Source organism: Capricornis sumatraensis, chromosome 15, assembly GCF_032405125.1.
Source record: "Capricornis sumatraensis isolate serow.1 chromosome 15, serow.2, whole genome shotgun sequence".
Lineage (NCBI taxonomy): Eukaryota > Metazoa > Chordata > Mammalia > Artiodactyla > Bovidae > Capricornis > Capricornis sumatraensis.
This window is the reverse complement of record NC_091083.1, coordinates 15,978,191-16,005,887: the sequence shown is the minus strand read 5'-3', so window position 1 is coordinate 16,005,887 and position 27,697 is coordinate 15,978,191. Positions and strand designations below refer to the sequence as shown.

Genomic DNA, 27,697 nt, shown 5'->3' with positions numbered 1-27,697 from the left:
CCCGCTGGGTTCTATATACGCATCCTCTCTAAATCTCAAGTACAGGCAAGCCTGGACATATCCCCATTTTATAGGTGAAAACACTGAGGCTGGGGAAGGCCCTATGACTTGCTCACGTGTACAGTTAATCCAAGAAACAGCAGGTCCACCTACTCTGCAGGATGGAAGCAGGACCACTGAGTTTCTGGTGGAGTTCCTGGTGGGGCCGCCCCCCTCCTCCCCACTCAATACCATCCACCTCGCTGGGGCTGGGCACAGAAGAGACAAACCCCACAAGGAGCCCATCACAAAGCAAGACAATTGGCTCCCCAGCACCAGATGGAAGCACAGCTGACGCCTCACAGGACACCCCCATTACCTCAACCTCCCTTCACCCCTGAAGCTGAGCCTCCCCGATGTCCGGCCATCGTCACCTGGCCACTCACTCCCATGTGGCTCTCCGGCCCCATCTGCCCAGACTCTGCGCCTCCGAGGCTCACACCCCAGCACAAGCAGAGTCCCCCTGTGGGACCAGGGTCTTCTGCCAAGGCTTTGCCGAGCTTTCTGTGGAATCTCAGGGGACACCATGCCCATGATGGCCATTTCAACTGGTGCCGTCTTCTCTCCCTGGACCGCATGCCAGCTGTCCCCAGTGAGCCGGGCCCCTTCTCCTTATCTGCTTCCCCACCATCCTACCCCTCTGCTCTGCTTCCCGTGGAGCAGCGTCATCAGGCAGCACCGTGACTGCTTTCTAGAGTGCTCACCTCTGGCCCAAGGAGTTAGTCCTCCTCATTTGGGGGAGATTCTCATCCCCACTTTATCATCTCCACCTCTATTCACATGACCCAAGCAACATCCATGTAATGGTTTCAACGGCTGAATGACAAGAGCGGCACCCCGTGCGCCCCATCCTGCTGGGCTGTTGCCCGACTGCGTGGAGCCTCGTCTGTACCCGGAGGACGATGGTGGAGTCTGACCCACTAGTGATTCACTAGTCACCCCCACCAACATTCTCCATCCCCCCTTCCCAGGCCGGCCTCCTCAGACCACACCTGAACCGCACTTGCAGGCTCTTGACTCCCCCGCTTGCCGTTGCCATCATCACAGTCACCTGTCCAAACCCCATCCCTGCTTACATCCAGCTCCTCACTCACCCCAGCCTCTACCCAGCCGGCTCCATCTGGACTCTCTCTGGACAGGGACCCATTTGTGGCAAATGGGCCCCCAGCACTGCCTGGCATTGCCGCACTCCTCCGGCTCTTCCTCTCTCCCATCCACCTTGGAGAGCATGCCGTGCCTTCGCCTGTTTCTTCGCACTGCCCCGTCCCGCTTCTCCCTCCCCGGCTCCCACTGCCTCTCACTGCTGTGTCATCAGGGGAGCAACCCGCACCTCCTCTTCCCCAGCCAGCTGGTTTGTTCCAGGACTCCACTCCTCCACTTACACTCCCCTGCCACCACCAACTGACTTCTCTCCAGCAGATCTTTCCTAGGAGCAAACACTATGCCATCTCCAATCGGAAACACAAAATAAAACTAGCAGAAGGACCTTCCTTGGGCCTGATCCCTCCCATGTGTCTGCTGTCCTGTCTACACCCTTTGAACCCCTCCTGCTGGCTGTCTCTGCTACTCACCTTCCATCTGCTCTTTAAGCTCCTCCAATCAGACTTTCACCCCCACCCCCACCCCCAAACCACTCTAGTCAAGGCCAACAGTGGCCTCTGTTCTGCCAAATCGAACGATCCACTTTCAGTTTTCATCTTTGGTAATTTCTCAGAAGTATTTCCCTTCCAAATGCCTTTTTCCCCGTTGGCGTCCGAGTCTTATCCTCACACCCTCACCCAGTCCTTGAGTGGGCCACTCCACCACCTCCAACTGCTTCTCCCGCGGCCTGCTGCTGCTAAGTCGCTTCAGTCGTGTCCGACTCTGTGCAACCCCATAGACGGCAGCCCACCAGGCTCCTCCGTCCCTGGGATTCTCCAGCCAAGAACACTGGAGTGGGTTGCCATTTCCTTCTCCAATGCATGAAAGTGAAAAGTGAAAGGGAAGTCACTCAGCCGTGTCCGACTCTTAGCAGTCCCATGGACCGCAGCCTACCAGGCTCCTGCATCCATGGGATTTTCCAGGCAAGAGTACTGGAGTGGGGTGCCATTGCCTTCTCCCCCACGGCCTGCTAACAGCCTCCTAATCTGACCCCACCTGCTAGTCTCCTAACAGCAGCCAGAGTGATCTCACCAAAGCACAAATGAGATGATGCCCCTCCCTTGATCAAAACTGCCTTTAGATTAGAAGAGATCCAGACTCTTCCACAGGGCTTCCCCTGTGGCTCAGTGGTAGAGAATTCACCTGCAATGAAGGAATTGCAGGAGACTCGGTTCGATCCTGGGTCAGGAAGACGCTCTGCAGGAGGGCGTGGCAACCCACTCCTGCGTTCTTGTCTGGAGAATCCCATGGACAGAGGAGCCTGGCGGGCTACAGTCCACGAGGTCGCAAAGAGTCAGACAGAACTGAGCACACACACAAAGGACAGGAAGGAACTAGACTTCAAGGTCCCCATTCTCAATATTTGTGTACAATAATACATGTCAATGTATTTGGAATATGTACAATTACATTTTGAGTTTTACTAGAAAACTGTCTCATGTGGGGGAATTTGTATTAGAAGATAGCAAATGTAAATCATATAACTATGCTACTCAGTGAGCTTCCCAGGTGGCTCACTGGTGAAGAGTCCACCTGTCCCCGCGACTAGACTCGGGAGACGAGGTTTCGATCCCCGCGTCAGGTAGCTCCCTTGGAGGAGGAAATGGCGACTCACTCCAGTATTCTTGTTGGAAAACCCCATGGACAGAGGAGTCTGGTGGGCCAGAGTCCACGGGGCTGCAAAGAGTCAGATGCAACTCAGCACATGGGTAAACCCTTCTAGATGGCAGCTTACCAGCCTCTCCACTCCCGCCTCCACGCTCAGCTCCTACCACCCGCTGCAGGCCCTGCGCTGCCACAGGTTACCACGTTATTCCAGAAGGCGTGAAGCCCGTCGACTGCGAGGCCACAGCAAGCACCCGTGCTGCACCCTCTGCTTGAACTGTTATACCGCAAACGCACACGCGGTGGGAGGGGGACATCCACCGGGATCGTCTGCTCAGGTCTGCTCTGATGCCACCCTGACGGCTCCATTCAAAGTGCCGCCTCTCCGGATTCCCCGTCCTCACCCTCTTTCCTTCCTTGCTTCATTCTTCTCACAGTACTTCTACTATCTGGTGGTGTTTCGTCCCTCAGTCGTGTCCGACTCTTTGCAACCCCACGGACTGTAGCCTGCCAGGCTCCTCCGTGCATGAGATTTCCCAGGCAAGAATACTGGAGCGGGTTGCCATTTTCCTTCTCCATACTACTATCTGAAATTCTGTCAAATGTCTCTTTAGTTACTTTAGTATAGTCCGTCTCGCCAACTAAAATGCCGGCAGAACCAGCGCATAAACCTGGTATGTTTTGTTTGCTGGTGCACTTCTCTGAGAGTGGAGCACACAGTGCGCATCCGCTGAGCTGGTGCACTTGGTCAGCAGCGGGGGGGGTGGGTGGGGTGGGGTGTGTGTGTGTGTGTGTGCAGCCCAGGCTCCTATCATTCGGAAACATACGAGTTTTCTAGGTTACAACATACTGCCTGTATTTCTCATGAAAATTAGACAAATAAGTATAAACCCAATTCACTTACTTTTTGTCAATCAACTTACTTCAAAATTATGTATTTTAAGATACAGGATATGTCTCAAATAGTAAACAAAATAGAAAAGCAGGAGTTTTGAAAAAAAGAGAACTACACACACTTTCAAGCTACCAGATATATGACAGTTCGAATGTATAAACACAAGAGTAAAACTGAATTTTTAAAAGATTCCTTCAACTGCAATTAAACTTAGATTCACAAATTAAATAAGCATACTGCAAAATCTCACCTGATATGAAAGACATGCCTTTCACCAGCTCAGCTGGCTTGCAGGTTACTTTAAATAGAAAATTATGTAATGGACATGGTGTTCATTATTAAAACAAACTACCTAAACTGAGATACACGTAGATACATCAACAGATATACTTAGATTTTCAGAATGAATCCAGTTCTTATATTCTTAAAATTAATTAATGTCTTCTTTTTATTACGTTTTATAGCTACAGTACACGTATGAAACTGATGGGCTGAAGCTGAGTGATGGTTCCATGAAGTTAATTAATTACACTATTCTACTTGAAACTTCCCATAACGAAAACCTTTTTAAAGTTTTTGAATATTCCACACTTAGTTTCTGTGTGTATGCAACTGAAAAACAAGACTGGAATATCTACTTTAATTACCTGAAGAAAAAGACATCATGGAATAATCCATCAATAAAGGAAATTTAATAGCTAGGTGACTGAGAGCCAGGTTTCTCTTTTGTGTGGTGCTTTAACAAGTAACTATTGGGGAGTGTCCAAACCAAACACTTTGGGGTTAAGTGAAAGGACTACACTGGGACGATTTACAAACCAGTCACTCACTCACTCTGACACAGCAGACACAGAGGACCACTCAGACACTCAACAACACCGGGGCTTTAAAAGCTACGCCACATTCATAAACTCAGGGTGACATAGAACTTTGGGAGCCTAAAAAGTCGTCATCCTAAACCCTAACCGGAATTCACGGGTGACAGTGCGAGCAACTGTGGCCTTTCCTGGGACAGGAGCTCAATGTGCTCTGACCTTCCAGTCTTCAAGGGAAGAGCTAAAACAAAGTTATGTGGTGTGGAAGAAATTATCCAATTTAAAGATGTTGGCAACAAAAGAAAAAACTTTTAGACATTTTTTAAACATACGTGTAAGTCCACCTAAACACATCTGTGGGATGAATGAAAATTATGCCCCACCAAAGGCTTTGACTGTGTGGATCACAATAAACTGTGGAAAATTCTGAAAGAGATGGGAATACCAGACCACCTAACCTGCCTCGAGAAACCTGTACGCAGGTCAGGAAGCAACAGTTAGAACTGGACATGGAACAACAGACTGGTTGCAAGTAGGAAAAGCAGTACGTCAAGGCTGTATATTGTCACCCTGCTTATTTAACTTATATGCAGAGTACATCATGAGAAACGCTGGGCTGGAAGAAACACAAGCTGGAATCAAGATTGCTGGGAGAAATATCAATAACCTCAGATATGCAGATGACACCACCCTTATGGCAGAAAGTGAAGAGGAGCTAAAAAGCCTCTTGATGAAAGGGAAAGAGGAGAGCGAAAAAGTTGGCTTAAAGCTCAACATTCAGAAAACGAAGATCATGGCATCCGGTCCCATCATTTCATGGGAAATAGATGGGGAAACAGTGGAAACAGTGGCAGACTTTATTTTTTGGGGGCTCCAAAATCACTGCAGATGGTGACTGCAGCCAGGAAATTAAAAGATGCTTACTTCTTGGAAGAAAAGTTATGACCAACCTAGATAGTATATTCAGAAGCAGAGACATTACTTTGCTGACTAAGGTCCATCTAGTCAAGGCTATGGTTTTTCCTGTGGTCATGTATGGATATGAGAGTTGGACTGTGAAGAAGGCTGAGCGCCGAAGAATTGATGTGTTTGAACTGTGGTGTTGCAGAAGACTCTTGAGAGTCCCTTGGACTGCAAGGAGATCCAACCAGTCCATTCCAAAGGAGATCAATCCAGGGATTTCTTTGGAAGGAATGATGCTAAAGCTGAAGCTCCAGTACTTTGGCTACCTCATGCGAAGAGTTGACTCATTGGAAAAGACCCTGATGCTGGGAGGGATGGGGGGCAGGAGGAGAAGGGGATGACCGAGGATAAGATGGCTGGATGGCATCACCAACTCGATGGACGTGAGTCTGAGTGAACTCCGGGAGATGGTGATGGACAGGGAGGCCTGGTGTGCTGTGATTCATGGGGTCACAAAGAGTCGGACACGACTGAGCGACTGAACTGAACTGAACTGAAGAAAGTATGCATTATTCCTGGTTTGAACTTACAGATAGTATATTTTTTAAATTGTGACCTGCCTCATGATTCCACATATAAACAGATATTTAAATTCAGGTCAGAATCCACCAAATCATTCCTAGCTCTTGGTTAGTAGTTAGGTTAATGTTCCTGAAAAGTCATTTTAACTTAATACTCAGAGTTATTATACTCAGAAACATGCTTAAAATTCACAAGGTATGGCAGTAATTGCAAAATTCCTGATATTCAGGAATTTTTATGCTGCAGTAGTTACTACTACCTATTTGCAACACGCCATACTACGCAATATATATTTTTTACTAGATACATTCTGCCAAGTAAAGCAGAAAAAATTCAGTGGGTACAAACTAAATGCTCAGCATCAGGAGATGAGGGCCCTGGGGGCTCAATGGAATGATTACCATCACAGAGGGCAATGGGCATAGGCTCTCGTGTCCTAAAGGCGCTGTGATTTAGCCGCTCAGTCGTGCCCGACTCCCGTGACCCCATGGACTGTAGCCCGCCATGCTCATCTGTCCATGGGCTTTCCCAGGCAAGAACACTGGAGCGAGCTGCCATTTCCTTCTCCAGGGGATCTTTCTGATTCAAGGATCAAACCCGGTCTCCTGCATTGGCAGGTGGATTCTTTACCATAGAGCCAACAGGAAAGCCCAGTGTCATAAAGACCTGGATTCAAATCCTGCCTCTGCCGATTCCCAGTTGATTCCTCTTCTCAAAGGAGGACATCTTCACCTGCTTTGCAGTGGCAATTCTCTTCACTGTTAAGAGAATTAACTGTGGCCCAATTAAGCACCTGGCATATGTCAGAGTATTAAATCATACTAGTTTCCTTTTGCCCTAAATTTGCAGTCATCAACCACAAATATTTCTAAAATTTAATTCATCACCCTTTCTATATAACTGGACTGTCATCCCATCTCGTTTCCCATAATTTTAATCATTTTTAAAATTCATTTGTTAGCCAATGCAGCAGTTTACCCAATGACACAGAACACTGAAGGCCAGGGAAGCTCCTGGTGGAACCAGAGCTTTTCATTTACCATTTGCAGCTGTTCATTTGTGACTCCAAGGGGTGGGAAGTAATGGGGGGACCAAGTCCTGAAAGTGGGGAACACAGTTCTACCCACAGGCTTTTTGTAAGCTACCTTCAACTCCTGAGTAGGACCAGCAGTTCTCAAATCTCGGAATGTAACCAGAACGCTTTTAAAAAGCACAGATCCTGGGCTCCCAAGAGATTCTGGTTCAGTAGGTCTGGAAGGAGGCCCTTGAACTTGAACTTCTAAAAAAAGCTCCAGGTGATGCTGCTACTGCTGGCAGGTGGACCAGGCTTTGTCTAGACCACCGGACATTCCAGACAACAGGCATCTGAGGAAGAGGGGAGGCCACAGCCATGGCTAAACAGTAACACATCTGCTCAGATTCTTTTCAAGGCAAGGCAAGTGATGTAAAAATGTAACCTCGAAGCACAGGTCTCAGCTGTGGTTCCCCAACCCCAACACCAGTAGCACTTGTGAACTTGTTAGAAACAAAACTTCTTGGCCCATCCTAGAGCCACTCACTCATAAACTCTGGGGTTAGCCCCCAGAAATCTGAGCTTTAATAGGCCTTCTAAGTGATTCTGACCTAAGCTAGAGTAGAAGAACCCCTGCTCTATTCAGTTTCCCATAACCACTTCCAACAGAATACTTCCAAGTTCATCCTTCTTACATTTCAGGTTTCCATGTCAGCATTTGCTGAAGAAAGGGTCCTGTGATTTGAACAGTGTTTGATATTCACTTCCGTCTCGTTCTGTGCTCCGTGACTCTGGAAGCACAGGGAAGCCTGGATGCTTCATGGCTGTTTTCCTTCAGTAGCTCTTGGCAATGCAGAAGTAGAAAAGAAGGTCAACGTGAGTTCGGGGATGAAGACGATGGTGGTGTACAGATGACATTTATCAGGTACTACTCTAAAAGACCTTTTCATTTATGAACCCATTTAATCTTCATAGCCACCCCATGAAATAGCTATTGTGAGAATTTAGAGTATTGAAAGCTACCAACACTTAAAAACCAGGACATTTCTGGTTTCTGTTTTTAAAACTGAAAAACTTGGCGATGTAGGGCTTGCATTCCTGCCTGAGGATAATCAGCTGGGCTGAGCAGTGGCCGCCCACTCCCTTTGACAGGAAAGTCACCCTCGGGTTCTAAGGTCCTGCCTCCCACCCACAGGCTCCTTCCCTAAGTTCTCAACTCCTGGTCCGGAAAGGCAGGAGTCTGTGGCACCTGTGGGAAAAAAAAGTATATTGCTATGCAGAGGGGATTGGGATGGTGAAGCAGAGGGAAAAGTGGAATTAAGGCTGGAAGCGGGGAAAGGCTTTGACAGGGACTCACCTACACGTGCGGGCACAGGGCAAATCCCGATGCCACTGGCTCACTGGCATTGCTAAGCCCCAACTATCTGCTGAGCCCTTGCCTTCTAGCAGCTTCTCCTCCAACTTTTGATTACCATAGAGCTCACTTCACCAGCTCCCTCCCTGCAATCTTTTCCAGCTTCAATCCAACCTCCACTCTGCCTTCAGAGCACTCTTTCTAAAACATAATCTCACATTTTGCCTTCTTGCCCCAAACCCTTCATGGCTCCACACTGTTATAACATCTGCTCTCACACTAAGACATGGAACCGTCTCTGTAATGAGAAAGTGTAGTGGGGAGATAAATGTATTAAAAGGATGCACGTGGAACAGCTCTAATTGTCCCTTATAACTTCATTCTCACCTTTCTCCCGGGCACCTGCAGTGGTCCAGCCAGAGATGCCACCTCTCAGTCTCCAGGGAAGCCGGGTGGAGAGGAGGGCTGAGCGGTGTGAATGGCAGGGTGGTAACCTCAGGTCACTGCTGAGTCAAGTGACCCAGCTTCCCCCTCCTTGTGGACTGGGGCACGTCTCCTAGGAGATGGCCCAGTGACACGGTGGCAAGAACCCAAGTTCCTCAAGGACTTTGGGGAAGACTTGCTGTCCTGTGGGTCTAGACCAGCCACGCTGGGAGCGGTGGGGCTGAACTCCTGTCTTATTTAAGCCACTGTTTATTTGGCCTTTTTATGACTGCAGCTTAACCTTAATGAACACGATTTGACATGTGTTTTTTTTTTCTAATGTAGACTTTCAACCCTTTTAGAAAACAAGTCAATGATAAACTCAAGGTCCTAGGTTCTAAAAAAATATTCTATGATCCCCAAAGTTAGAAAACACAAATACAACCCATCAGTATACCCAAACTCAAAAAAATAATTAACCTGCTGAATATTCTGGAAAAAGAAAAGGAGTTGGTAGAAGAAAGATACTCACAGGGTTTCCTTCCCAGCTAGGAGTTAGGCTGACTGCGATTTATTTTCTAATTCAAAATGCAAAGCAAAGCAGAATCCAACAACGTGGAGCAAGTGTGGGCAACAGAAGAGCAGGATCCCTCCCTGCAGAGAGGCAGAGGGAGACCTGGTGGCCGCCTGAAACAGCACCTCTGGAAGACAGCGCAGCTCCAGGAGCGCACTGCATTCCGCCTCAAGGCACAATCAGTTCATAAAGCCAACACACCGGATAAGACACTCCAGGGTTATACTACAAACTGTCCACCTAACTTGGGGAAACCATTTCACTTTTTCTTTTTACCTGTGGTTCAGCTGAGTCAGTATTTCCCAAACTTCTGGTACTTGTACATTACCTTTACAATTTTTCTATAGTACTGGTATGACACGTGACTTACCATCCCTTTATTTCTCTCAAAATCTGGCTAATTTTTGACTTGTGTGTGTGCTCAGTTGTGTCCGACTCTTTGTGACCCCGCGGACTGTAACCTACCAGGCTCTTCTGTCCGCGGGGTTCTCCAGGCAAGAATACTGGAGTGAGTGGGCTGTCATTCCCTTCCTGACCCGGGGTGGAATCTGCGTCTCTTGCGTCTCCTGCATTGGCAGGCAGGTTCTTCACCAGTACTGCCCGAACTTATGTACCCATTTTATCCTTGTTATAAACAATAACACCTGTGAAATCACCCAATCCTGTGTTATTATATTTTTTGTAGTTAAGTTAAAATACAAAAAATAAACCTAAACATTCATTTGTCACCTGACATCACCTTGCTTGCCAGCAGGGATGTATACACACACTCTGAAGCACTGGATTCAGACAATCTCAGGAGCGTGGTAACTGTCCTCTAAGTGGGGTCCCAGCAAAAGACCCCAGAAGGACCCTGGGCCTCCTGGTGTCCCGAGCACTAAGGCGACAGCACAACGGCCAGAGATGTGGACGCACCTCCCTCCACTTTATCCCGAGCTTTCACGTGCACTGATACCCGCGTGTGCCAGAACCTGGGTTCGGAGCACAAAGATTGTGAACAGCTATTCAAGCTATTCAAGTCTACAGAAGGCTAAGCTGGTTGTCCCAAGGAGCACTTTTCTGCCCAGAGACAGTCACCTAAATTCTAGCCCAAGATGTGAGGGAGAAAACCCCAGAGTCACAGAAAGGCTGGACCACACATGAGCAGTGTCAGATACGAAGCATGCTGTCAGGCTAGGGGTGCAAACAGCTACAAGAGACCAACAAAAGAATACGATGTCCTTGTCAGTGCCACCCTGGTTCCACACGGCAAAGAAACAGCAACGCAGCAGAAATCTTTAGCTTTTCCCAAAACAGCCACCTTCCTAAATCCTTCAACACTTTACTGGTCTTTTCAAAGTTTACCTCTGAAAGGAGAAGGGAGCTTCAGAGTGGTCATCTTAATGGGCAAACATCAAGTTCTCCCGTGGACCAGGAATCGTGTAGCTGTGGTTAAACCTGTCCCTGACGGCTCTGTCAGAAAGGATGTCAACTGAACCAGGCCTGCTCTCTTTAAGAGTGGGCATTATCAGGTGTTCTGTGTGTTGTACCTCTGGCTTATGCGCCCGGGACAGAGAGAAATGTTACCATCCGACATTCAAATTAGAGACAAGACACTGTGAGACAGTAACTTCAGAAGGAAAAGCTAAAGGAGAGTGGAGTGGAAGGAGGAATTAGACAAAAGAAGAAAGGCAATGCAAGTACTTACTTTCAAAAAAAAAAAAATTAATGTAACTGTTACCAGCCTTAGTTGATCAGGTGGAAAATTTTTTCATGCTATGACATGTTTGGAATGTTCTAATATGAAATACTCATTTAGGAATTTTTCTGATTATTCCCAATAGATCTGACAGGTTAACTCTGTTAAACACTAAACACTCAAAATAACTGGGCTCCAGGCACACGGCACAGTGAGTCTAACATATAACCTTAGCCCCTGAATGCACAGATTATGGGAAAGAAGCTGACGACCCAATGATACCCGCCATCTGAACAGCTACATGCAATGCTGTTTTCCACTCAAGCCTGATTTCAAAGGAAAGTCGTTCTCAATGGTTGGCTGGTCAAAAACAACATTAAGTAGCAAGCACTAAAAAGTTAATTGAATGTTTGCCAGAAAGAGTATGGCTCATTTTTTATGCTGGATAATTAATTTCTTTGTTTTTATAAGAATTTTAAAGAGTGACCAACATGCACCCCCATGCGTAATTAACTTCACTCAGACAGACTTCTCACTTGTGTGGCATGGGCTATGCCTCAGTGTGGAAACACTCCAAGGATGGTTTTGTTTCAAAATTTTGCGTCTTCTAGTATTTTTTTCTCCTTTACCTTAAGGCTATACATTTAGTGTAGTATTCAGACTCCATTACAAATAGCTTTAATAATATCAATGACAGTACAAACCTAAGTAAATCCCCATAAAGAAAACAGGTTTTAGAATATGAGGCATTCTTAAGTAAATTATAATCAAATGTAATGATATTAGTAACTCTAAATGTGCAAGCCAAAAATTCATTTGGGGATGACTGGCCTGGGTCTAACCTGAACATCTGGAAAGTTTCTGTAAGCCTGCTGAAAGAAATTATAAATATTTATATACACTACTACTTTATGAAGCATGACTTTAAGAAATCATTTTAAAGACTAACAGGGCATCCTAAATGTGAATTATTTTGTGATGAATTTGCTATGATTTAAAAACTTATGATTTCTTCCTGAGGATAAAATTCACATGCTCCCAATCAAAATCTTTATTTTGTTAATATTAATTCTGAAGAGAAAAAGAACTTCTGTAAAACAGGGTAAGTTAAAAACAAATAAGACCTATGACAAGTAGGTGTACCTTCCCCATGAAATCTCCCCAAAAATCGGGGTCACTGCTTCTTAAATACATCCTATGTGTGACCATTTCTACAAAAATGTTTTTCTCTTATAGTAACTCAAAGAACCTGAGCCATTTCATAACTGTCTATTTTCTGAGACGGAATCTCAGCCGACACAGCACATGTTTTCATGGTGCCAGCGCTGTAATGTTTGTGCCTGTTTCCTGGTTCCTCTTAAGAGTCACACAAGAGCAGCTGGCTGACCACCTCGCTGTTCAGCCATCCGGGTGGTTGCATATAAAACAGTCATCCATCTTATCTGTAACACCCTAGCTCCCCAAATCAATTAAAATCCCTAGAAATGATGCAGTATTCTAGGTATTTCATCACTCACATGACTGTGAGACAAAAACCTCTATTAAAAGTGTAACCCATCAACACCTGTATATGAAGCTATTGGACTCTTCATGTTTTCTGGGCTTAAAAAAAATTTTTTTTTAAAGATTAGAAGGCTTACTTTAGCCATTAGAAATAATGGGGGGAACGGGAAGCAGTGGCTCCGTTAAAACCCTTAGGTAAAGGCAAGAGTGCAGAGATGATCAGCCAAGTTACCCCATCAGTGGATTTTTCGCTCCGGCATCCCCAGTGGCTCAGGAGTAGAGTCTGTCTGCCAAAGCAGGAGATGTGGGTCAGATTCCTGGGTCGGGAAGACCCCTGAGAAGGAAATGGCAACCCACTCCAGTATTCTTGCCTGGAGAATCCCCATGGACAGTGGAACCTGGTGGGCTACAGGCCACAGGGTCACAAAGAGTTAGACACGACTTAGTGATGAAACAACAAACTTAACAACGTTATGCAAACACTATCTACTCCTCTCCAAAATATTCCAACAGACAGTTAATGGGGAGGCAACAAAGAAGCAGTGATGTAAGTAGATGCTAGTTTTTATGTCAACTGAAGAAAATGAATGGAAAAGGCAACCCTAATTACAGGTACTTTTCTTCTAAGATTATCAAAACTCCACCTAAAAAGACACGACACAAATGACCTTACCTACAAACAGAAACAGAATCAGACTTACGAGAATGAGCTTATGGTTGCTGGGGAGTGGGAAGGGATGGAGGGAAAGGATAGGTAGGGAGTCTGGGATGGACATGTACACACTCCTATCTTTAAAATGGATAACCAACAAGGACCTCTTGTGCAGCACATGGAACTCTGCTCAGTATTACGTGGCAGCCTGGGTGGGAGGGGAGCTTAGGGGAGAATGGATATACGAATATGTATGGCTTGGTGCCTTAGCTGTTCACGTGAAACTATCACAACATTGTTAAACAGCTACACTCCTATACAAAATAAAAAGTTAAAAATAAAATAACTAAAATTCCACAATCTGCCGGCACGGGGGGAAATCAATGTTAATATAATTAGGGTTTTCATTTTACTATTTTATACACATATTTAACTGGAATCATACTAAAGACTTTGCACACTATTTTTACTTAACATTACAGCCCAGAGCATGTTCCTACCGCTGGAGATTTAGTCTTCCCTCCATTTTTTCTCTCTGTTTCTTAGTGTTCAACATCAACAGAACTGGGGAGCATCCTGAGGCCACAGACTGACCCTCCGGTCTGGCTCCCCAGCGTTAGCACACTACTGCACATGGTACAGACATTTACGTTTGTTGGCTTAGAAAGGAACCATGCTGTAACCTGGTCCTCTGTGATGAAAAACTGAGCTTCATAGTGGAAGCAAGATCAACACTCATGATTGAACAATCAAAGGCAGAATCTCTGAATCAAGATGGAAAAATTAAAGAGGGATTCATTTCTGTCCATATCCAATTCTCCTGCCCCCACCAAAGGTATTAAAATCATAGATGAATTTGACATATTTATACTAATTGTTGCTGCTGTTCAGCTGCTGAGTTGTGTCTGACTCTTTCCAACCCCATGAACTGCAGTACACCAGGCTCCTCTGTCCTCCGCTATCTCCCAGAGTTTGTTCAAACTCCTGTCCATTGAGTCGGTGATGCTGTCCAACCCTGTCCCCTCCTCTTCCTGCCCTCAATCTTTCCCAGCTTCAGGGTCTTTTCCAGAGAGTCGATTCTTTGCATCAGATGGCCAAAGGGTTAGAGCTTCAGCACCAGTCCTTCCAGTGAATATTCAGGGTTGATTTCCTTTAGGAATGATTGGTTTGATCTCCTTGCTGTCCAAGGGACACTCATTAGGCTCAATAAACATGAACTGACTGAATAAATGAATAGAAAACAGGTTTCCAAGAAATGAACTCCAATGTAAAACACTGACCAACAGCAAACCGTGTCTCCACGCCCCCCAGTCCAGTGCTCACTGACCATCCAGGGCCCAGCACACCGCTCTTGCTCGGGAGACGGGACACCTCTTCTCCCACATCCGACACCAGGCAGCCCTGAGATGCAACACACAGGCAACGACGACAAGACCTGGTTGTTTCTGTTTTTCTGCCTTGTCATTTTCTACCTTCCTACCATTTTCCACCTCTGTGGGCGTTTTCTTCTTCTTTGCTCCTATGATCAAATACATTCGTGAGGGTTAAGGCCCTCTAAGGACAGTAGGGACAGTATTTACAACACTGAACAGTGTACACTGGTTAGGTGAAGAAGAAGTTTGTGAAATATGCAACATTCCCAAGTCAAATATCGAGAGTAATCACAGCTATGGACTGCATTCCATTGCCTTCATTAGAACAGCTAATCATCAATTGAGAGTTTACAAGACAACATAAAAATGGAAAAGGGAAAGGATGATTTTAGGCCTAGTAAAATTAAATGTGCGATTCCTCTGGTAATACAGGGCAGGAGAGTATGGCTGGAGAGAAGATATGTATTTCGAGCTTAGTACCTACTCTGCTGGCAACAGCATTCAGTTACAGATGGAAGACGACTAACCCCTGCTTCCTTCTGTTTTCCTTCAAGGGTTCCTTTGAGAAGGATGATTAAAGAGATATGGTGTATACAGACATATTAAAATAAGTGATATTTTAATTATCAGAATGAATTTATATAAGAAAACTCCTATTAAGGAGTAACAATATCTGATAAAAAAGTTGACCTGGGCAAGAGAGGCAGGAAGCTGAAGCTGGACGAGGAGGAGGTGGAGATAACCTTGTATACACACATCAGAGAGACTAGGATGGTGCTGGAAGTCAGGGCATCGGTGAGGAGGAAATGGCAGCAATCGGAACAGAAGATAACCAGGAAAGAGGTGGCCACTGGAGTGAGAAAGCAATGACAGATGCAATCGAGGACATGAAGGGAAACAAGCAGCTGAGCCACAGAAGCTAGGTGAGATACCAAAGCGCAGAGAAAGGCACCCGAGAGGTGAAAGGTCGGTCTAGTAAAGCCAGCTCCTGCCTCTGTAGGGGTTCTGATGGGTCACCTCACAGGACAACCTGCAGCAACCCACACACCGTGTGGCTCCTCCCTACTTCTCATGTTTATCGGCTCTTAAAGAGCACAGACCTTTCAAGTGATAAATTCAAAGCTATAGATAAAACACTTCTCCCCATGGAAGTCAAGTGTTAATCGCTCAGTCGTGTCCGACTCTTTGCGACCCTATGGCCTGTAGTCCACCAGGCTCCTCTGTCCATGGGATCCTCCAGGCAAGAACACTGGAGTGGGCTGTCATTTCCTTCTCCAGGGGAATCTTCCTGGCCCAGGGGTCGGGTCTCCCGCATTGCAGGCAGATTCTTTACCATCTGAGAAACCTTCAGTGTTAAGCAACAAAGCTTTCTATCTGTAATTTAGGCCTTGATGGTTTTCTCTAAAAGTAATTAGCAACTTTCTCAATATACATCTCAAGTGCTCCAAGACTGTATTTTAAAGCCTATTCATAAAACAAAATTTAATATATTGAAGTAATATAATGAAGAATTATTTCCATTTTAGCTTCTTAGACATTTCAAAGAAAAGATGGGTAACTGACCAACTCAAGGATCACCCAACTGACACATAGGCTGTTGGGATTCTTCTCAAAAGAACCTAAATTTTATAGCAGAACTGATAATTACAAGTGAAAATATTTTTTGTTTAATAATCTGACAATATATTCTATTTTACCATGTTAAGATTTAATATTGTAACAGTTTTAAAATTTATGAAAATTTTGTGCTTTTTAAAAAACATCACTTTTTATTGTAGCTGAAGAAAAACTAAAACAATTAAGTTTTCTTCTGCTTTTTTCATCTGATTTTATATTTATAAATTTTTTGCAATCAAGTAGAATAAAGAAAAGAAAATTAATGGTGTTTTCCTATAAAAGTGGTATCTGAAAAATGAATGAAAAGTCCCCCAAGTTGAAAAATCAGGAGCTGATACACACTGTACTACAGATGCTTACAGACAGAATATGCTGAATTTGATTATAGATATATTTAGTTCAGCTCAATTAATTAGTTCTTAGCCAAGCAAGCCCTTACAAAATAGATTAAGGTCCACAGAAAACCCAAAACTCTTCCAGAGAAAAGGGACAAAATAAGCATTTACAATGTATGTCTGAATTTTGTAATAAATAAAGTTGTATACATGGAAATTGCTTAATAAATATTTAATGACTGAATGATTAAATATCCAGGTTTTGAAACCAAATTGTTAAAAGATGAAAATCTCCTTTGTTAATATGAAAATTGGTTATAAGTTAACTGTCAACAAAAGTTATTCACTGTTACAATTCATATGCATACTCTAAGACCACGTAACACCACTGCGCTTGAGTTAACAAGCAAAGCAGCTATTCCATTTATATTGGCAATGTTCCACAAACAACAGAGCTAAGTCCAGTGGATGCAACGTTTTCAAAATGCATGTAAACTATTTAGATGAATTCTTTCTGCTGACAGTCCCCAGGGAGAAAAGAGAAAATGATGTGTTTTACCCTAAGAGCTCAAAGCCCTCTTGGGAGGTAATTCAATTGAAATTTTACATTCAGTCTAGCCAGGCAGTGATAAACAGATGCTTGAATTAGCTGCTATATACCATAATCAAATATCTTAAGGAGAAAACTTTCTAACAAAAGTACAGAGAAGAGGGTGAAGAGACAAAAAAGAGGGGAAGAAAATATTTTTTTAAGCTTACTGCTATTTTCAGGGGAAAAAACTTTTTCTAACTACTTCTGTAAGTAGTATACCATAAGAATCAACAATGCCTTTCAATACATTTACTGGTTAGTTCACAGCATGAGGCAGTTAGCTCATAGATAATCAGAAATAAGTAAACTTATACCAAGTTTTTTGAAACTGATATAATTTGCTGATTTTTCATTGGTTCTGTATCTGTGTCTTTTACAATAAGCATCTTCCAATCTTTGCTGAAAGTAACTTGTGGTACAAATAATAAATAAATAAATGAAGAAAGCTTAAAATTAATTCAAAAAATTACTCCCATGTATCAAAATAGGCAAAACCATAAAAGCAGCTAATAAAACACAAATTATGACCAGCAACCAACCAAAGAAAGATCACTCCATCTATATCAAAAGTCTGCAAACTTCATTTAAGTGACTCACTAGATTAACTAATGCTCCTCTTTTTTTTCTCTAAACTGTATCCGCTGATACTCCCAGTCTGCAGAGAGCACGCAGCGAGTAAAGCCTGGAGCTGCCCTCCACCAGTCACTTAACAGTGTTTACAAATGTCAGCCCCCACTAGCTGGCCTACGTGTTTATCAAAATCAGTCGTGCTGTTCTCAAACTAGTGCCTGCCAGTTATCCTTGTTATTGCAGCTAGGTTACTTAATTAAATATTAACCAAGGAGATATGAATGCAAAAAAGTGACTTGTTTGTAATGAAAATTAAATCAAAATGGTTCAGAAAGACTCAATATAGACTCATCACGGAGGGGAAATGTCTGTTGATTTAAGTGTGGGCAGGGATTTAAAAAATAAACTAGAAGGATTAGAAGTTAAAAATCTAGACAGATTCTACACTGATTACTTTGTAACTTTTTAAAGTTCTAACTTCAGTTTAAAGAAAGTGACAGTGGAGATCACAGATGATGTACTAGAGGGGGTTTGATGCACAAAAAGACATGTTAAATTCCAAACAGAAAACCAACAGTCGATGAGCCTTGACCCCCACTGAGAGAGACAGGTGGAGGGACATTTATACGTCTCAGCTGAATATCGAGTGCTAAGGTTCTCACATGTCAATCTTGTCTTTTAAACAATTCTCCGCTTTGACTTTTTTTCTGTGATGAACTGACCAACTGAGGTCTGATAAGAGCTTCCCTAGGCTCAGCTGGGACCAGGAGCGCAGACGCAGAAGCTCGCTTGCAAGCGATAAGGGACCAGCGCAGACACGAGGACAGGATGCTCCCAGCTCCCAGCCAGGCCTAGCCAGCAAGGAGAGGTCAAAGAGAACTTGAAAGGGGTTAAATCCTAAAAAGGATACAGAAGTTCAGCAGGCAGACAGGCAGAGGAGATCTCTGAAGCAGAGGAAACCAAGGCGGGCAGGTGAGAGACCCCGCGAGCATTGCAGGCTGGCAAGTAAAGGGCAGAGGAGGGGTGCGGAGAGCGAGGCTGGTCCTACTTGCCGTGGACAAGCCTGTGATTTTTATCAGGAAGGGAAAATAATTTGAAGAACTGTGAGAAGAGCAGTAACTAGATCTCTGTTACAGAAATACTGCTCGGGCCCAGAATGGTGGACAGAGGAAGCAGGAAGGGTAACTGCAAAATCAGAACTGGGCCCTTGGGGTCAGAGAAGAATGTGGACTTAATGTTGAGGAGGCAGAACTGATAAGAATTCAAGAGAGAGAGGTGATGAGACCCCACAGGCATCTACCAGGGGAATGAGACAGAAGCTGGTGGCCCCGGAAGCATCCTTGGCCTGAAGGCAGTTAAAGAAGGGCTTTAAATGTCTGTCTTAAAATGGGAGAGGTCTGAGCGTGCCTGCAGGCAGGGGAAGCAGGGTGAGAAAGAGCTGGAAACACGAGGTGATGAGATGCAGAGCAATGGACCCAACGCTGGCCGGGTGGGCCAGTTCACTGTGACGGCAGGGGCATTCTACAATATGGACTCGGGTGCCTAGAAACCTCTAGTTTAAAAAGCTCCCCAAGTTACTCTATTGTCGCTCTGTGGAATGGAGCTGGAACCACTGGCCGAGAGCTTGCATGAAAGACTTCAACGCTCTGTTTTCAACTCAATCATTTCCTCTGGCGTTCTGTTTTAAATGGCCAATTAAAATTATAAAGAATCTTAATAACCTAAAGGTACAATCAGGTATCTTCCTCTCTAGTCCTTAACTCTGCGTTTATCACCCCCAATTCTAGCGTGGACTGAAAAGCCTTTCTTGAGGTTTGTTCTCAGACTTCAGATGATTCAGCATCGAAACACTCCCGGGGTTCTCATCTGTTCCAGTCCCAGGCAGTCGAGCCATCGCCCTGAAGAGCTCGCAGTCATCGCCGGGAGAAGTCTCAGGCTGCATTTCCATCCGCTCTGCCCTCTGATCCTCCTGCTCCTTTCCCTGTGAGCAGAAGGAGTGGGGAAAGAAGAAAGAGAAGAGAGAGACGGGAAGGGGAAGAAGAGCGATACACGCAGCCTTTTCACCGGGAGGAGAAAGCCTTTCTTGACACTGCGCGATCACAAAAAGTTCTCTCCACACCCGCCACAGTTTGTAAGCGCAGTTCCACACCGGCCTCGGAGAGGCACTGCCTGACACAGGACGGCACGTCCCAGGGGACCTTCATTCTTCCAGCACCCCCTTCACAGCAGGAGCTGTCCAGAAACGGCTTTAGATCCCGTTCCCCTAACCATTTCCTCTACCAGCTTATCTTCCTGACACGAAAGAGAACGTTTCAGGCAAAATTTAAAGATACTCCTGAAGAAGGTATTAAAAATAATTTCAATGTGAGATGACTCCGGTCTGTACATTATTTTCCAATTCATGTCAGGAATGTAAGTTTCACTTCCTGATTAAGATTGACACGAGTTACCCGAGAGCAGAGAGCAGGTTGTAAGTGTTGGAAGTACAGAGAATACTGGGGGTGAGATGGGGATGAACACTTACTGGCTGTCTGCTGTGTGTTTTGGTGGATACATGAGGCCTCGCTTCACTTTTATGACCACCCCGTGAGACCCGATGACCCTCATCTTGCTGATAAGGAAACGAGTTCACAGGGGTTGAGAGAGTCATCCAGCTACTGAGGGGCCAGGTCAGGACTCTCGTAGACCTCTCCAAGTGCCAAACCCACACTTTTCTTTGGTTATGACATATGGTGAGGAAATATTTATTTTCAGGATAAAAAAAATGAACAGGATTCAATGGAAGGATGTGATAAAGGAAAGAAGCAGGAGAAAGGAAAGAATCCAGTTGAGAAACAGAGGAGGAACCAGAGCTCCAGGTGACGCAAGACCCCAGGATCCAGGGAGGGAAGCGGACAGCGTCGGGTGGCAAGGACGGTTGGTCACATGGACAGTGGCCGACTCGTCCCAAAGCACCCAACACAGAGAAGATCTGGCCTAGAAGGGAATCTTCAAAGCTAAAACCCCGATGACAGGTCATCAAATAGAACCACCAGGGGCAGCGCCCATGAAGGTGCTCAGCTCAAAGAGCCTCCCGATGGCTGTTAAGCAACAACCCTCCAGCCCCCCAAAGAACTTCTGAACACAAACTCTTGACTATATACCTTCAAACAAAATATTAAACAAGTGAAGTAATTGTGAATAAAAACTGAAATCTAGTTAGGAGGACTGTTTTTCATATAGCTGTGCTAAGTTGCTCAGTTGCATCTGACTCTTCACCACCCCATGGACTGTAGCCTGCCAGGCTCCTCTGTCCATGGGATTTTCCAGGCAAGAATACTGGAATGGGTGGCCACTTCCTCCTCCAGAGGATGTTCCTGAGCCAGGGATCGAAGTCTTGTCTCCTGCACTGACAGGTGGATTCTTCCACTGAGCCACCAGGGAAGCCCATATTGCATACTCCAGAGTTAAGCAAATAAGAGAATAACCTTGGTTTTCGAGCTAACTTGGAGTTGGGAGTATAAACTTTTGCTCCTACTAGCTATGAAGAGAGAATTATAGGAACCAGATACAGATGTGTGTGCAGGACTCTAGAGAAACAGCTGGCTCCTGAGCTAGAGCTGGAAAGTACAAGAAGAGATGGATCATGGCCAGAGATGGCCAGAGAGTAAGGAAGTGCTCCAAGAATGACGGTGATGGTGTTGGTTTAGTCACTAAGTTGTGTCTGACTCTTGCGATCCCATGGACTTTAGCCCGCCAGGCTCCTCTGTCCATGGGATTTTCCATGCAAGAATACTGGAGAGGGTTGCCATTTCCTCCTCTAGGGGATCTTCCCAACCCAAGAATTGAACCCAGGTCTCCTGCATTGCAGGCAGATTCTTTTACCAGCTAAGCTACAAGGAAAGTCCTCCGAGAATGATGGGAACATATTAAAGAACACCAAGGCAGCTTGAGGGGCTTGCATGGCCCAAACCAGGTAAGATTTAAGCACCAAAATAAAAAACCACTGACTAAAATAAAAAGTCACAAGTGTACACTGATATAAATACGTGAATAAATCAGTGGGAAAGAAGGAAAAATCTCCCTTAGCATAGAACGCGTTGGCATGTAGAGGATTTACCATCTAGCAACTCTGACGGTAGTAACTGGTCCGGGTGAAAATCATCAGTGGGCACTAAAAGTGGTGGACAGAATATCTGCACCATCTCAGAGCATCGCCCACAAGAGTGTCAGCAACAGCAGAGGAAAAATTAATAGCCTGACAGTGGAGAGACCTGGAAAATCAAGGAAAATCAAAGTGGAATCAGCACTGCTGGGCTCTCCACACGGCCCACAAGAAGAACACAGCACCACTTCCACGGGATTCCGGACAAACACACATCACTGGAGCCTCATAAGAAAACCGTGATTCCTGACTGGATGCTGGACCAGACATTCTCCTTTCCTTTTGCTACAAAGGATACTGTTGGGACAAGTGATATAATTTGAATATGGCCTATAAATCAGATGATATCATTATATCAATGTTAATTTCCTGATTCTGATGACTGTATTGTGGTTACATATCAGAAACCCCCTCTTTTTTTAGGATATACACACCAAAATATTTAATGGTAAAAGGGGATCTTGTTGGCACCTTACTTTCAAATGGTTCAGGAAAAGACAAAAGAAAACGTGTGTGTGTGTGTGTGTGTGTGTGTGTGTATAAACAAATAGAATGATAGAGTAAATGAGCTAAGATGTTAATGTTTCAGGAATATGAATGAAGAACACAGGGGGTTCTTTGTGCTATTCTGACAAGTTTCTGTAAGTCTGAAATGATCTACAAGTAGAAAGCAAAACAAAATCATCTCGCATATTGAACCAGCTGCTGCTTAATATTTTTGCAAGAACCTCAGGTCCTCTCTTGGGCAGTTCCTGGAACCACCAGTGGCTCCCTGCTCCTCCTACCAGCCTGGGATATGAACCACTGCCTCTTCAGACAACTGTACCTGTTAAGACAATTCCTCCTTACACTGAGGCACAGTCTATGCCCCGGGTATTTTTCACCCCAAACCTACGTGCCTTTCCCTGTGCTTACAATCTTTTTCCCCTAAATCATCTCAAAGGCTTTCTACCATCTTCAGGCACCATCTTTAATGGTGCCATGTTCTTTTCTAAAGACCAAACTGCTTGCTCTCATTTTCTTGCTTCTGAAGATTTTTTCCTCAGTCCTTAATAATATTATTTCTTCTACTACAAAATGAAGTAGATGGACTAGATGGCCGGTCAGATCCTATCACAAGACTGTGAACTTCTTAGAGCAAGGGCTGTGCAGTGTGCCTGGCACTGACATGTGGTAAGTGTGATGCACGTGTTGGACCAGGCAAACCATCAAATGCGACACGCTGAGACCAGTGGTTGGTTGACAAGCTCCGGTAAGTAGATCTCTGCACAATGCCAACTGTATCTAATTTTTCAAAAGCTGAATACAAAAACACCTTTAAATGTTTAATTGCTTCCCTGAAACCCAGTAAAATATATAATGCACCCACCACTTCAGGATCTGCTGGGAGAAACTGAGGGCAAGAGAAGGGGGCAACAGAGGATGAGATGGTTGGAGAGCATCGCCGGCTCAATGGACCGACTTAATGAGTCTGAGCAAACTCCAGGAGACGGTGAAGGACGGGGAAGCCTGGCGCGCTGCAGTCCATGGGGTCACAACAGTTGGACACGACTTAGCCACTGAAAAACAACCGCTTTAGGAAACAGCTGTGTCTGTGAAAACTTGTGGATTAATCAACCTGCTTGATTTCCAGTTTTGAGCACACTGTAATTACCCAATCGATGGCTGTTCAACTGACCTCACTATTTCTTTCCATTACTCAACCTATGGCACACCTGTTAAGTTACAGGAACAGCCCATAGGAAAGAGGATCACCATCTAATATACACAGTCCCTAGTGATGGTATTTCTGCTTAAGAATCACAAAATGCTGTTCTGTAATTAAAAACAGCAACAAAAAAAATAGTCAACGAGGGCAGAGGAGTTACACAGTGAATTTAAAGCCCAAACTGGAACTCAAGGCTAAGGCACCCACGGTCAGGGTTCCTTCTGCCGTATCTCACCCGTGTCTCATCTCTCTGCCAACTTGACCCTGGAATGCTTCCTCGAGGGTAAGTTTTTCATTTACATTTAAACACCTAGTTGTCAGTCTATAATGCTTTGAAGGACCTCTCTAGAAACTGGGCGTTGTCTTGCTCTTCTTATTTATAAAATGTATCAACAAATATCTGATATAAAAGATGCTTTATCGCTAAATAAGTATTTTCTAATCGATCTGTATATAAAAATATTTGGGGTTCCTCTAAGGCTTCTATGGGCTTCCCTGGTGGCTCAGATGGTAAAGGATCTGCCCTCAATGCGGGAGACCTGGGTTCGATCCCTGGGTCAGGAAGATCCCCTGGAGAAGGAAATGGCAGCCCACTCCAGTATTCTTGCCTGGAAAATCCCATGGACAGAGGACCCCAGCAGGCTACAGTCCATGGGGTCACCAAGAGTCAGACTTCACTTTCACTTTAAGGCTTCTATATCTAATTTTTAAAACTTTTTGTTAAAATATAATAAGTATACACAAAATACATATATTATAGCATATGGCTTGATGGATTTTCACAACACTCAGATCAAGAGAAGGGCATCACCAGCGTCCTATGCTTCAGTTCCTCCCAGCCTCCACGAGGCACCACCACACACTCTTCTAGGAGCTAAAGCAGCGCTGTGTTTGGTCTGGCTTCTTTCACTGCCTCTGTTTGAGGGCGCTTTCTACACTGTGTGTAGTGAGAGGCCGTTTTCCCTGCTGTGTGATATTCCACACTATATTTGTCCATTCCACTGCCAGTAGGACCTCGAATCTGCTTTTTTGTTATTTGTTATTTTATATTACTTTCTTATAGAAGACTCCTAGAGTCGTAGAAGCCCTATGCTTCACAAAACCAAGATCTGCCCCTGGGTACATCCACATGATGAAATGTCTTACGTTCCTTTTAAGAGGAATGTCTTAGCATAACAGATAGCCTGGGAAAGTTGGAAGCGCGATACCTGGGACCTGCCATTCCGCAGTCCAGCGGCACGCAGTGTGCACTCATGTCCACTGAGAAAACGCCACACTGGAAAGCACAGTAAAAGTCGCTGCAGGGGAACTGTGATAATATGACAGAAACACCAGCTCAGATACATTTCATATCTGAATTGTCTTCACACTGTGGGAACTACCTCTCTAGCCAGTCCCTTCTCAAACAGCATACCTGGTGTATAAGCGGCATCTGAAGGGGAGAGAGGGACACTGATTTTATCACATAGTTTTAAAAAGTGAAATAAGAACGAAGAAACCTAATTCTATCATCTCTATTTGTCACTAGCTTTTAAGACTTCATTACTATGGGCCTGAACCACCTTATTTTTTTTACACTGAAGGACTATAATCTCAGAGTCTCTTCAGCTCTATGATTCTTAGACACTCTCCCTGTACGATAATAAGAATAAATGAAATATATTTGTATTTGAAAATTCTAATAAAGATTGAGGAGAAGGGGACGACAGAGGATGAGACGGTTGGATGGCATCACCAACTCAACCGGGAGTTGGTGATGGACAGGGAGGGGCCTGGCGTGCTGCGGTTCATGGGGTCGCAAAGAGTCGAATATGACTGAGTGACTGAACTGAACTGAATAACACATTATGGTATAATATTGTATTCTCATTCATATTCTGAATATTTAGGAATTAAGTAAACAAGTAGTTAAATTTTTTTCTATGTGTCTAAAGAACGGAGCAAGAAATTCCACCCTAAAAACTTTTGCTGACAATTCTGGCCTAGTAAGTGTGTCTACCGACTGTACTGAAAGTTTTTTAAACCAAAAAATCAATCATGTACAAAACATTCCAAGGTGGAAAAAAAAAGAAAAAGACCTCCTAGGTATCTATACCCTTACTCCCCGCTCAATCTCTACTGATGAATTCTAAAGTTACAAATTTAGGTATCTTTAAAAAATTTATAAATTCAGTATTAATTACTCCTAAAGACTCTTAAAGATTGACAATTTTCTCATTTTTCTACAAGATTCTCAACAAAGTTTGCAGTTACAAAAAGGGAATAACAAGCAGTAAACTGTAAAAAAGAAAAAAAAAACAGCAAAAGAGGAGAAAATAAACATCAGATGTGGAGTCTCCATTAAAAACAAACAAACAAACAAAAACATAGTGAGCAGATAGGAAAGTGAGTAATTTGGGTAAAGGAAGTTCAAAGAGAGATTTGAAAATCAGGGCGGCAGTTTTATTTAGATTTGCTAAAGATAAAGGAAGCAAGCCAAAGCAGAAGTGATAGGTGAGCCACACTGTCCTATTTCTAGCACCAGAGAAAGTCTGGAGGAAGAACTGGGTACCTACACTCTGAAGTTTAAGCATCTATGAGGGAGGTGAGAAAAATAGTTTTAATAGGTGGCAGAAAAGTTAAAACGCAGATAAAGATTTCAATAAAATAACTGATTTTGGCTCTATATTTCAAATGTAAAGAAAGTAACCAACAGGCTCTATGACTTTTAAGACAATACATTGATATTTACAAATGAGCTAATTAAAACTAACTGCACAGAATGCGAGGTAACAGGTAATAATGCCCATGACCTCATGCCCAGCCCCCACACCAGGGATGTGTGAGACCTCGCTGGCTTCTCTCCCCCATGGGCACAATTAACGCACTTCTGCCAACAGCATTTCAGAAGCTACCGTGACCAAAAGCAAGCTGTTCCTTCAAACACAATCCTTACGAAACCAACAGGAAAACTTTCCCAAAGTGTTCTGCACTTTAAAATACCCATTTTCATTCAAAAGTAAAATACCTCTAGATGACAGTTCATGATTAAATTTAGAAACGACAAAGTCCACGGTCAGGAATATGCAGACCCCTGAACACTGCAGGTGAGGCACATTATTTTGGCAACAATCTTTTTGAATTAGAAATAAAGCACTTTACATTATTTTGGAAAACTAACCCTGAGCAACAGTCTTCTCTTTCTTTTGTTGAAATTTTCTATGTTTTGACTATAAGGGAACAAAGAAAAGAAAACTATCAGTCATTTCACCAACTAACTTATACACGTGTACCATTTACCTTTTAGTCATTAGGGGTCTCCCTTGTGATACGGAAGACACAAACCATAAACAAGAAGGAAGGAAAAGAAAGAGCACTTTCTTTTGGTAAATACAGATTTGAAAGTTTAGGAGGAATAGGAGATTGCTATTGCTTGTTTGGAGTTTGATTATATTCTGTCCATAAAACAGGAATATGGGGGAGGGGAATTTATGTGCTTTTGAAACCAAGTTTGCTTTTACTGCCTCCTGACTGAAACGGAATTCACACAGGGTTCTCCACGAAGAGGAGTAAAAACCTGTGCTTTTTGCAGTGCACTTCTCTGCCGGTAGATAAGGATTTCTTCTTTTCTCTCTTCTGTTTGGAGTAATTAGACACCAGAGGTGGGGGGAGAGTGGGCAAATTCACTAAATTAGATATATTTAAAAAGGACCATTGTTCTGTTTCTTAAGGCTCTGACTTTGTTAATAATGCATTCGGACCACCCTACAAAGGTAACTGTTGAAGAGACCGGCAACTTCTATTTCACACGGCTGCCCCCACCCCCACCCCGAACGCCGGCAGCGTCCTGGTTCCACTGAGCCTCCAACCGAGCCCGTCTGCCCTCGGTGGAGATGGCCAAAGCTTCCTCCACTCGGCTGGGTCTTCTCTCTGTTATAACACAATCTGCATCAGCCAGCAATAAAATAAATCGACCTACCGTTGATGGAAGCGTGTCATTCTTCAGCCAGAAAGAGAAATGGCTAAGGAGGTGGAAATGTAGACCCATATTAGAAAGATTAATACATGTGAAGCTCTAAGACCATCATTTATAGGAACTTTCAAAGAAAACGGTTACAGTTTCCAGAAACGGTGCCAGATGTTTATATTACCTTCAATTTAAATGGTTAAATAAATAAACAGTGTGTGAAGTACGGAGAAGGGG

The 27,697-nt window shown here is 44.2% G+C and overlaps 1 protein-coding gene across 1 annotated transcript in view; it reads right to left on the bottom strand.

Moving 5' to 3' along the window:
- TAF3 (TATA-box binding protein associated factor 3) overlaps positions 1-27,697 on the bottom strand; it is a 117,685-nt gene that overhangs the window by 53,188 nt on the left and 36,800 nt on the right. The gene's annotated exons all lie outside the window — the stretch shown is intronic.